Source organism: Tamandua tetradactyla, chromosome 8 (assembly GCF_023851605.1).
Source record: "Tamandua tetradactyla isolate mTamTet1 chromosome 8, mTamTet1.pri, whole genome shotgun sequence".
Taxonomy (NCBI): Eukaryota; Metazoa; Chordata; class Mammalia; order Pilosa; family Myrmecophagidae; genus Tamandua; species Tamandua tetradactyla.
This window is the reverse complement of record NC_135334.1, coordinates 14,311,163-14,321,856: the sequence shown is the minus strand read 5'-3', so window position 1 is coordinate 14,321,856 and position 10,694 is coordinate 14,311,163.

Genomic DNA, 10,694 nt, shown 5'->3' with positions numbered 1-10,694 from the left:
ACCGCCCTAGGAAAGTCTCGGATTGTTTACTTTCAACCTGATGGGGCCCATAATTCTTTTCTTTATAATTCTTAACTCACACCAAATGCATAGCCATGAATATAAAATGACACAAATGCTTTTGCTGGATATTTCAGAAGCTAAAATATATGTAAATAGCAAAATTAAGCAGGAAAAATTAGCTACTGTTAAGCTTTATAAAATCCCTTTTTACACTTTATTTTTATAGTTGGTATAGATTATTCTTTCACCTTTGTGTATTAAATTGTTGTAGGTATTTTATATATCTGCCTTATTGTGTGAATGTGCTAGTTTGAAAGAATTGTGTACCCCAGAAAAGTCAAGTCTTTTAATCCTGATTCAGTATTGTAGAGTGATTAGATTGTCTTTGTGGAGATGTAGCACTTCCAGTTCTGAGTGTGACCTTTCAATGGGATTTTCTCCAGAAGATATGCCACACTCAGTTGTGGGTGTAGCCTTTTGATTAGATGGAGATGTGACTCCACCCATTCAAGATGGGTCTTAATAAGTTTACTAGAGTACTTTAAAAGGGGAAACATTTTTGAGAAACCTCAGAGCAGATGCAGATGCAGATGCTTAAAGAATGGTTGCTTCAGAGCTGAAGAACACAGATGTTTGGAATGCTTAGAGTGCCAACAGAGAGAGCAGATGCTTAGACATGGGCAGAGCCCAGCAGGTATCCCCATGGACCTTCCAATGAGATGACAAGCAAGCCAGAACCCAGAGTTGTATCCTGGGGGAGATAAGTAAAGGCCCAGAGATGCTTAGAGAAATAGCCAGTGGCATCAATGGCTGGAAGCAGTGAACCAAGAACAAGGACCAGTAGGCACCAGCTGCATGCCTTCCCAGATCAGCCTTTCTTGAGCCATGCTATCTTTTCTTGGATGCCTTAGTTTAGGCATTTCTCTGTCCTTAGAACTATAAACTTGTAACATAATAAATTCCCTTTGTAAAACTGTTCCATATCTGTTATATAGCACTCTAGCATATTAGCTTAACAAACTAATATGATGAATTACACTTGTTTATATTCTTTAATATAAATACACTTTAATTTGTGTAATATATTATTTTTTAGTATTATTACTATATTTAATTTGGTCAGAATTTGTTAATAGTTTTTTAAATAGTTTTATTCACACATCATAGAGTCTATCCAAAGTGTGCGATGGTTACTTGCATAATCACATAGTCATACATTTGCCACCACAATCTATATGAAAATGTTTACATTTTTTCCACAAAGAAGGAAGAGGAGAAAAGGAATACAAGGGAAAGAAACAATAGCAACAACCAGAATCCTATGCCCTTTCCTTATCTCTTCCATTGTTGACATTTAGCACTGATATATTGTCTTTGTTACAATTAATGAAAGAACACTACAATTTTACTGTTAACTATATGATCCAGTGTGTAAATTATATCCCCTGACTCCCTTATTACATACAGATTCTGTTCCCTGTGGAAGAGACTTTACAAGATTTTCAATTCCTTAAAACCCATATTTTATATCATTAAATCTTCTGGGCTTTTCAAATTGCAAATATATTAGTAATAAAGAATGCCTGTTTATTCCTGTGTTTTCTCTGGGAACTCAGAGGTAAATCAGAAATCATGGTCTGTAGGTCAGAACAATTTGTAGAACATATCAAAACTGTCTGTTATGCATGTAATTAGATTCAAAGGAACCAGTCCCAGAGCTTCAAACTGCTGTTTCTGGAATACAGCGGAGAGTAAAAGAGATCAGGTAATCCAGGAATTAAGACAGTCTTTCTCCCCTATTTTAAGCAGTCCTTACCCCAAACGAATATGGTAGAAGAACCTGTTTGAGGAGCAGCAGAGAATTTTCAGAGATATTAGGGGCCTCTGAGTTTCCATATCTCAGTGTGTATGTAAGTTCCATTTCCATGGAGCCGGTCTCACTCTGATAGATTTTATGGTTTTTATTCAGTGACCTGGAGCAGCTACTGAACCTTTCTCAGAGGCTGGTTCCTTAGTTTGGATCCTGATATATATTTTTTATGATTCCTACTCATACAAGTCTAATCTGCACAAGAGGATAACTCCAGGTTGCTAATGACTCTGCCTCCAATATTACAGGTTAGGGTGAATTAAAGGATGAGGAGATGGGAAAGAATGAATCCATTCCAGTCCATTTTTCTTCTCTTTTCTCTTAGTTTTTCCACCAGTCATGATTTTCTGTGGCAGCACTTGCTTTCACTCTGTGGGTAAGTTGTAGGTGCTCATTACTATATTTAGCTTCAGGGACTCAAAAAGAGGATATATCTTCACTTGGTATCTGCGATAACTAAGTCTCCTTCAAATGCAGTAATTCACTGAGGTGGAAGGTTCATAAAGTATATCAAATAGCACCATTTGCATACATAATTCTATCCATTATATTTTTCTTCAAAGAATTTTTGTTGTTAATTTACACCTAAACAAATCAAAAGCCAATAAATGTTTATTGCTTAGATAAGAACTGCAAGCCAGAGAGGTTAAAGATAGTGTTACGCAGCTTCTCAGTGAAAATCCTACTTTAAACGCTGGGGTCCTGAATTCATTCCCCTTGTTCTTTTCAGTATAGTTTCCTTCTATTTTATTTCATTAATTTTATTTCAATAGGCATGAAATATGCCAAAATATTTCTATTTTGAAATTGCCCATGCTTTGTTCCAGGAGAACACATGAATTGCTCTCAAAGGTTTTTCCATTTTTATTTTTTATGAAAATAGGTTGTCAGTTCCTTTTGTGGGATCAAAGAGGCTTGTAGGATTATATATGGTTTGGGGATGATTGTTTCAAATACAAACGATTTTCTTTGCATAAAATGACCACATGACACCTGCTGCTGAGAGCCTCTAATATCATAGAACATTTAATTTGATGAGGAGACTTATTACTCCACATTTTATTGCCAAAACAGAATTAGCAGAGGATGATTAAAGGAGTAGTAAGTTGTATCTCAAGAAAACTGACATGTATCTCATAATATTATTATATATATATAATAAAATTGCATTCAATATTTGTGATGGTTAGCTTCATATGTCAATTTAGCCAGGTAATGGTGCCCAGTTGTATGGTCAAGCAAGTACTGACTTAACCATTACTATGAGTACATTTCACTTACTTAAATCATCAGTCAGTTGATTGACTCTAAGGCTGATTACATCTACAATAAACCAAGTGGAATGCTTTTTTGATATAAGAGATGTTTAATCCAATCAGTCAAAGGCTTTTAAAGGAGAGGTGAAAATTTCAACAGTCAGAAGAAACAACATTCATCTCCACTTCAGCCAGTTAGCCTTTCCTGAAGAATTCATGAAAGATCTTCATTGGAGTTTCCAGTTTGTAGGCTGCCATATAGAATTTGGACTTGTGCATCCCCACGGTTGTGTGAGGTACTTTTATAAAATCTCATATTTACAGATAACTCCTTTTGGTTCTATATCCCTGGGGAACCCTACTGTATTAGATAGGGTCCTCTAGAGAAACAGAATCAGCAGGAGATATCTGTAAATATAATATTTATAAAAGAGTCTCACACAACTGTGGGGATGTAAGAGTCCAAGATCTATAGGGCAGGCCATGAGCTGGCAGGTCCAATGAAGGTCCACAGTGAACTCTCAGGAGAGGCTGGCAGAGCAATTGTGGGACTATAAGTGTCTAAGATCTGTAACTGCATGCTAGTAGCTCCAATGAAGGTCCTCGACAAACTCTCGTGAGTGACTGGCTGGCTGAGGCAGGAAGACTAGTTGTCTCTTCTGAGTCCTCCTTAAAATCCTTCTTGTAATTAGATTAAATGGCACTTATTGCAGAAGACACTCCCCTTAGCCAGTGTGGTCATGATTTAAGTCCATGAAATGTCCTCACAGCAGTAAACAGGTCAGCTCTTGCCTGACCAGACAACCAGGCACCACCACCTGGCCAAGCTGACACAGGAACTTGACCATCAGACCTCCTTATACAGCTTTTGTACTAGGAGTGGTTCTTGAGACGCAGAATCTTAAAATGGGTTTCAACAATTGGTTTTCTATACTGATTAGAGCAAAGGCACTAATGACTCTTATAATCAGATGGCACTGACAGTCCATGCCATGAGTTGGCAGTGGTGATATGCAAAATATCACCATTTGATTCTCTTACTCACATGCTTACATGAGGCAAGGCTCTCGGTGACTGCGTTTTGACATCTTAACAGAGTTTTGTGGAATCAGAAGGTATAATGATGCTGGCTGTTTTTTCCTAGATATGCTGGTATACAGTTATAAAAGAAAGGGATGAGGGCAGTGCAATGGTGGCTCAGTGGCAGAATTCTCACCTGTCATGCCAGAGTCTGCCCATGCCAAAACAAACAAAAAAGGATATGAGCTGAATTATTCAAATTTGTAACATTAATGCCATATGAAATATGTAAAACTTTCTGTGTGTGCACTGGAAAAATATCTTATTTCCTGTGGTCACACACTTGAGATCTCTGAAAACCAGAACCAGAGTCTCATTGTTTGAGTAGCTAATTTACAATGTAAACTAAATTCTCAACCTTGCAAGATGTCTGCTGTCAAAATGAGGGCATTGATTGGAAAGGATTGAGATCCTGAAAATCAGAATGGGGACATATGGGTTGACAGTGATGGCAGTGGGGACATTTTAACCCTGGATTCCACTGAGTGTGTTTGCTACATAGACTTGTAAGTCTTGCCATGAGGAAAGAGCTGCTCCATCTCCAGCTTTCCATGAGGAAACTGCCACTTAATCTCCAGCCTTCCCTGAGGAGATTGCTACCAAACTCCAGCCTACCTTAAGAGAACAGCTTCTGACCTTCCCACTGGCCATGAGGAGTCTGTCATCCAGCCTCTACCATTAGTGCTTACTAGACCTGAAATCACTGCCCCTGAAGAAGCAACCCTACTCCTCTGTCTAAATAATTTAATCATTTTTCACAACATGAAATCGCAGTGGAATGCCCTGAGGTCATTGGCTTGAAAGATTTCTACTTCTTTTCATGACTCACACATCCCACCCTTGTTTTCTTCCAGATCTGTAACTAAAGATACAGCCTGCCCCAAAAGGTGTACAAATTGTGACTCATGAGGAGGTAAGCTATACTCCAACAAACTACATGAATTTTCCATTTTATATAGTCAGAAATCAGGGAAATATGTGAGGGAATGTTTATTAAAAGTGTGGATGATGGTGGCAGGAATATGAAGTTGGATGTGGCTGAATTTATTGATATGGGCCCACTAAGCAGAGATTCTGCATTCAATGTTGTAGCTCCAGGGGTTAGAAATGATATTAACAGCTTGATTGGATGGTTGGCTGAAACATGGATCAAAAGGTGGCCAACATTACCTGAGATTGAAATGTCAGAACTGCCCTGGTGTAAAGTAGATGATGGGACTTAGAGGCTTAGAGAGATTGGAATGTTAGAGGGGATTTTTCATGGAAGACTTGCTCACACACCCAATGAATATTCAGAGGACACATCTTTCAAGAGAGCCTTGAGAAATAAATTTGTGAGACTAGCTCCATCATCCCTGAAAAGCTCTATAGTCACCCTTCTTTGTAGGTCAGATATTACTTTGGGAATTGCTGTCACTGAGCTGGAACCCTTAAACACAACAGGCATGATCAGATCTGAATTGGCAGAAGCATGTAACAGCACTTAATCACCAAAGGAAAGGTGAGTGTGGCTACCAAAATGGGCAGCAGACTCAAAGCAGTAGTCAAAATAATCTGATTCTCAGGGACTTATGGCACTGGCTAACAGAACATAGAGCATCTAGAAAAAAAGACAAAGTCATGGAAAATGTAAAATGTGGATGATCCTTGAGGACATTATACTGAATGAAGTTAGAAAGAAAAGAACAACTACCGTATGCTCTCACTAATGTAAACTAACATTAATGAGTAAACTTTGAGAGTGCAAGTTAAGAACACAGGTTATTCAGAGTTAAAGAGAAGGTAGAGATTGGGCAATGATGCTTAAGGAGTACTGGATGTTCAAGAGGACTAATTGCAAAAATTCAGAAATGGATAGCATAATACTATTTGATGGTAGCACAATATTGTAAGTTGCACAATATTGTAAGTACGCTGAACAAAGCTGAATGTGCGTTTGTTGAGAGAGGGGGGCTGGGGGCATATATGACCCCAGAAGTAATGATAAAGGATAAGGACTGTGATGATATAACTTAGCGATGCCTAGATTTGACAAAGATAGAGATTAAATGTACAAATATAAGATTGTTTTTGCATAAGGGAGAAGAAATGAATGTCAGCATTGCAAGGCACTGAAAATGGGATAGTATATGGGAAAAAATATAATCAATGCATAGTAAGGTATATAATTATGAGTAACATTGCAGTATGCTTAAGGCAATATGCCAAAGCTAAATGTCAATAAATGAGGGAATGGGGGGGTAGATATGAGATTCTTTGCATAAGAAATGGGAATGATCTCATATACACTGTCCTGGTGAAAGCATGGCCATGTGATTATACCAGGATCCATTGACTTCTTTTTGTTTGGTTTTGTATGTGTTTTTTTTTTTTGCATGGGCAGGTGCCTGGAAGTGAACCCAAGTCTCCAGCATGACAAGTAAGAATTCTCCCTGCTGAGCTACCAAAGCCCACCCTCCATTGACTTTTTACTTAGGTTGGGTTGTATTATTTGTGCAAGAAACTTTTGAAAAATAAATGGAGAAATACTAGTGCTGGAGAAAATATGGAGAGAAAGATATACCTCTTCACTGTTGGTAGGAAGATAAAGACCTGCAGCCCCTTTGGACAGAAGTATGATGACTCCATGGGGGCTTAGGGAGGGGTTGCCATTTGATTCTGTGATCTCATAGTTAGGTACATACTAACTATGTATTATGTTAGAGAAGGGATAGGAATGGACATTTGCACCCTGGTGTTTATACTGGCAGTGTTTGGAGTTGGAATGGATGGAAGTGACCTAAAAGTACATCCACTAAAAAATGGTAGGGAGAACTGTGGTGTATACATACAATGGACTATTGATTGGCTTCAAAAAGAAATTAAGTTGTGAGACATGCAAATAGGTGAATGAATCTTGAGGACAATATGTTGAATGAAATAAGCCAGAAATGAAAAGTCAAATATCATTAGATCTCACTAAAATGGACTAATTACAATGTACAAACTCAGAATTGAATTTGAAAACATGGGTTATCAAATGAAGGTTAGGTAAAAAAATGTTTGGTGTTGTTTTCTATTTAGAGATTAAGTATGGTTAAAGATGATATGCATTTACCCGGTTGACCGTGGGTGGACCATGATGGTTAGGTTCATGTGTCAACTTGGCCGGGTCTCCGTGCCCAGTTTTATGGTCACTGGCCTATCTGTTACTGTGAGGACATTTTATGGACTTAAATCACCAGTCAGTTGAATGAAGGTATGGATGATTACATCTGATCAATTAAGGAGAGTATCTTCCGAAATGAGAGACATTTGATCCAATCAATTGAAGATTATTAAGAGAAAGGTGAAGACTTCAGCAGTCAGAAGAGAGAATTTCATCTCTACTTCATCCAACCAGCCTCTCCTGGGTAGTTCATTGAAGACCGTCATCGGAGTGTCCAGTTTGTGGCCTGCCCTGTAGAATTTGGACTCATGTATTCCCACAGTTGCCTGAGACACTTTTATAAAATCTCATATTTACAGATAACTCTTGTTGGTTCTTGTTCTAGTTTGCTAGCTGCCGGAATGCAACATACCAGAGACGGATTGGCTTTTAATAAAAGGGGATTTATTTTTGTTAGTTCTTCAGAGGAAAGGCAGCTAACTTTCCACTGAGGTTCTTTCTTACGTGGAAGGCACAGGATGGTCTCTGCTGTTGTTCTCTCCAGGCCCCTGGGTTCCAACAATTTTACCCGGGGTGACTTCTTTCTGTATCTCCAAAGGCCTGGGCTGAGCTGCAAGTGCTGAGATGAGGAATGCCGAGCTGCTTGCTTGTGCTACCTTGCGCTCTCTCATTTAAGCACCAGCCAATTGAGTCAAATGTCACCCATTGCAGCAGACACGCCTCCTAACTGACTGATGTAATTGGCAACAGATGAGGTTCAGATACCTTTGGCTTGTGTCCGCAGCAACAAAATTAGGTATGTTCACCTGGCCAAGTTGACAACTGAATCTAACTAACACAGTTCTGTTTTCCTAGAGAATCCTGAATACAATACTATATAAATGGCAGCAAATTTTTGGAAAAGAGCATATAGTTCTCACTGTGAATTTTGCTGCCATTTAAAAAGAAAAATATCACACATTAAGTTAGGTGAAAATTTAGCTATTGATTTACTTATTAATGAGGTTTAGTATGAATAAAATAGATATATAATAGTGGTAAAAACATGTTAGAGACATTTATAAACTTACTTATCTATGCCTTTATAAGAAAATAAGTATCATTAAGGTAGAGGATATAGTTCCTTTATTTATCCAGTGCTTCTCCTGCTTTACATATTTAGAATGTCATACATTCTTGGTGGATTAGAAATAGCTGTCAAATTAGATTATATTGTTTCAATAACAATAATAAAATGTTTATTATTAAAAACAATACATAATAAAATAAAATAATAAAAATAACTACAACAATAATTAAGATGCAGGAACTCAGTAGTTTAATGCTTTTTGCTATCTAATATGCCACCAAAATATTAAAATCATTTTTTAGATATGTTTTTATTTTGACCTTTTTTTATTTACAACAAATTTTGCAAAGGTAATTTGTAGAATTCATCTGTGTTCTTCCCTCAACTTCATTATTTAGCTATAGTACCATTATCAAATCCAGAATATTAATATTGCTTAATATTCAGACCATATTTAACTATTACCAATGCTTCTGGTTGTGTGTATCTCTTTTCAGATGGGTGGAAGACAGTACATGGTCACATATTGCATTCAGTTATGTTTATTTTTAGTCTTTAGTATGGGTCAGGTTTTCAGTCTTGTTTTGTCTTGCATGACATTCAATCTTTAAAGGAATACTAAGCAATATGTTTGCTCCTCAGTTTAGATTCGCATAAAGTTTCTGCATAATTTCAATTTACACGTTTTTTGGCAAGAATATCAAAGAAGAAATGGGCCTTTCCTATTTCACAACACATTTCATTACTGATAATGTTAAGTTTTATCACTCTATTAAGGCCAGATGCTCACATTTCTTCATTCTAAAATTATTTTTTTACATTTGTAATTGAACGATCTTATGAATACATATTTTGAGACTAGATAATATCCTGTTTCTCATCATTTTTGCCCATTATTTTAGCATCCTCTGATGATTCATTCATATCTGAAACAATTTTTTGTTAGATTTTTTTTAAATTGTGATGTTTTATTTCCACCATTCATTTTACATAGATTCATTGAAATTCTACTACTACTGTAATAAAATCTTTCCCTTCTCTCTGTCGTCTCTCTGTCTGCTTGCCTGGCCATCTTTCTTTCTCCCTTTCTCTGTTTCTCTGTTTCTTTCTACTTATCATCTGTCTTCTATCTATTTGTCTAGGTATCATATACCATTCATTTATTTTTAAAATATATGCATGTATTCATGGCTCATTATTTTAAATTACGAGTTCTACTCCACTGAATCATTTCTTTCATTGCTCCAATACACATTTGGTATTTTCGAGTCCTTTAATCTTCCTCCTTTGTCCTGTTGGTATGTCTTCTAATTTTTTTATGTATTTCACTTTCCTTCACCACAAGCTATTCCAGTCCCATTCTTGTCCTTAATTCAGCCATTTCTTCAAGCACTCCTGGTTCTTTTTATTGGAATATGCTGTTAAGAAGCCATGGCCTTGAAAATGGGCATGCTTATTGCTATTGAATAATCATTCTCCTAAGGTCTCAGCAAGCATAGCAGGGAATTGCATAAATATATATGTATTTTTATATTGATTTATGTGGCTATATATTAAAAGTATTGAATTTATGTTGATAACTTTTCTGTTATTGTAACCATCACTTCATTTCTTATTTGTAAGAAATTTGACTTTGAATTATTAAAGTTTTTACAATTTATCTATTTACTTGCTTAATATAGCTACTCTTTTAATGTTTATATTCTTAATTCTTGTAAAGTGGATTCAAAATTGCTAACTCATACTTCTGTGACAAATAAAGAGTACAATATTTACATAGTCTTTTTGCCCTTAGTCTCAGGATATATGTCAATACAATTCCTAAGTTACTTAACTTAGTTATTTTTATTCCCATTAATTTCAGTGAAGTTATGCTATTTATTTGTATTGTAATTAAGTTTGTCACTGTTGATATTTATTCTGGGGTTTTCCAACATCCTGGTTAATTTAAATTACTCATACACTTATTGATTCCACAAAACTTAGAATGATTCCAGGTGATAGAACTATACAGAAAGGAATATTCGGAAATATACCCATTCTCAATTCCAATTTTCCAACTTCATCTTTTGTCTATTAAATAATATCAGTTTCTATTTTACCTTTTTTAGTGATTCTTTTTGTATAAATTAAATATATATATATTTTGCTTATTGCACATACAGATATTTAACTTTCCTTTCTCCATACATGAAGGGTATAGATACTATACTACATATACCTTTTTATGAAGATACATTCACATTAATACAATGCTCTTTCAACATG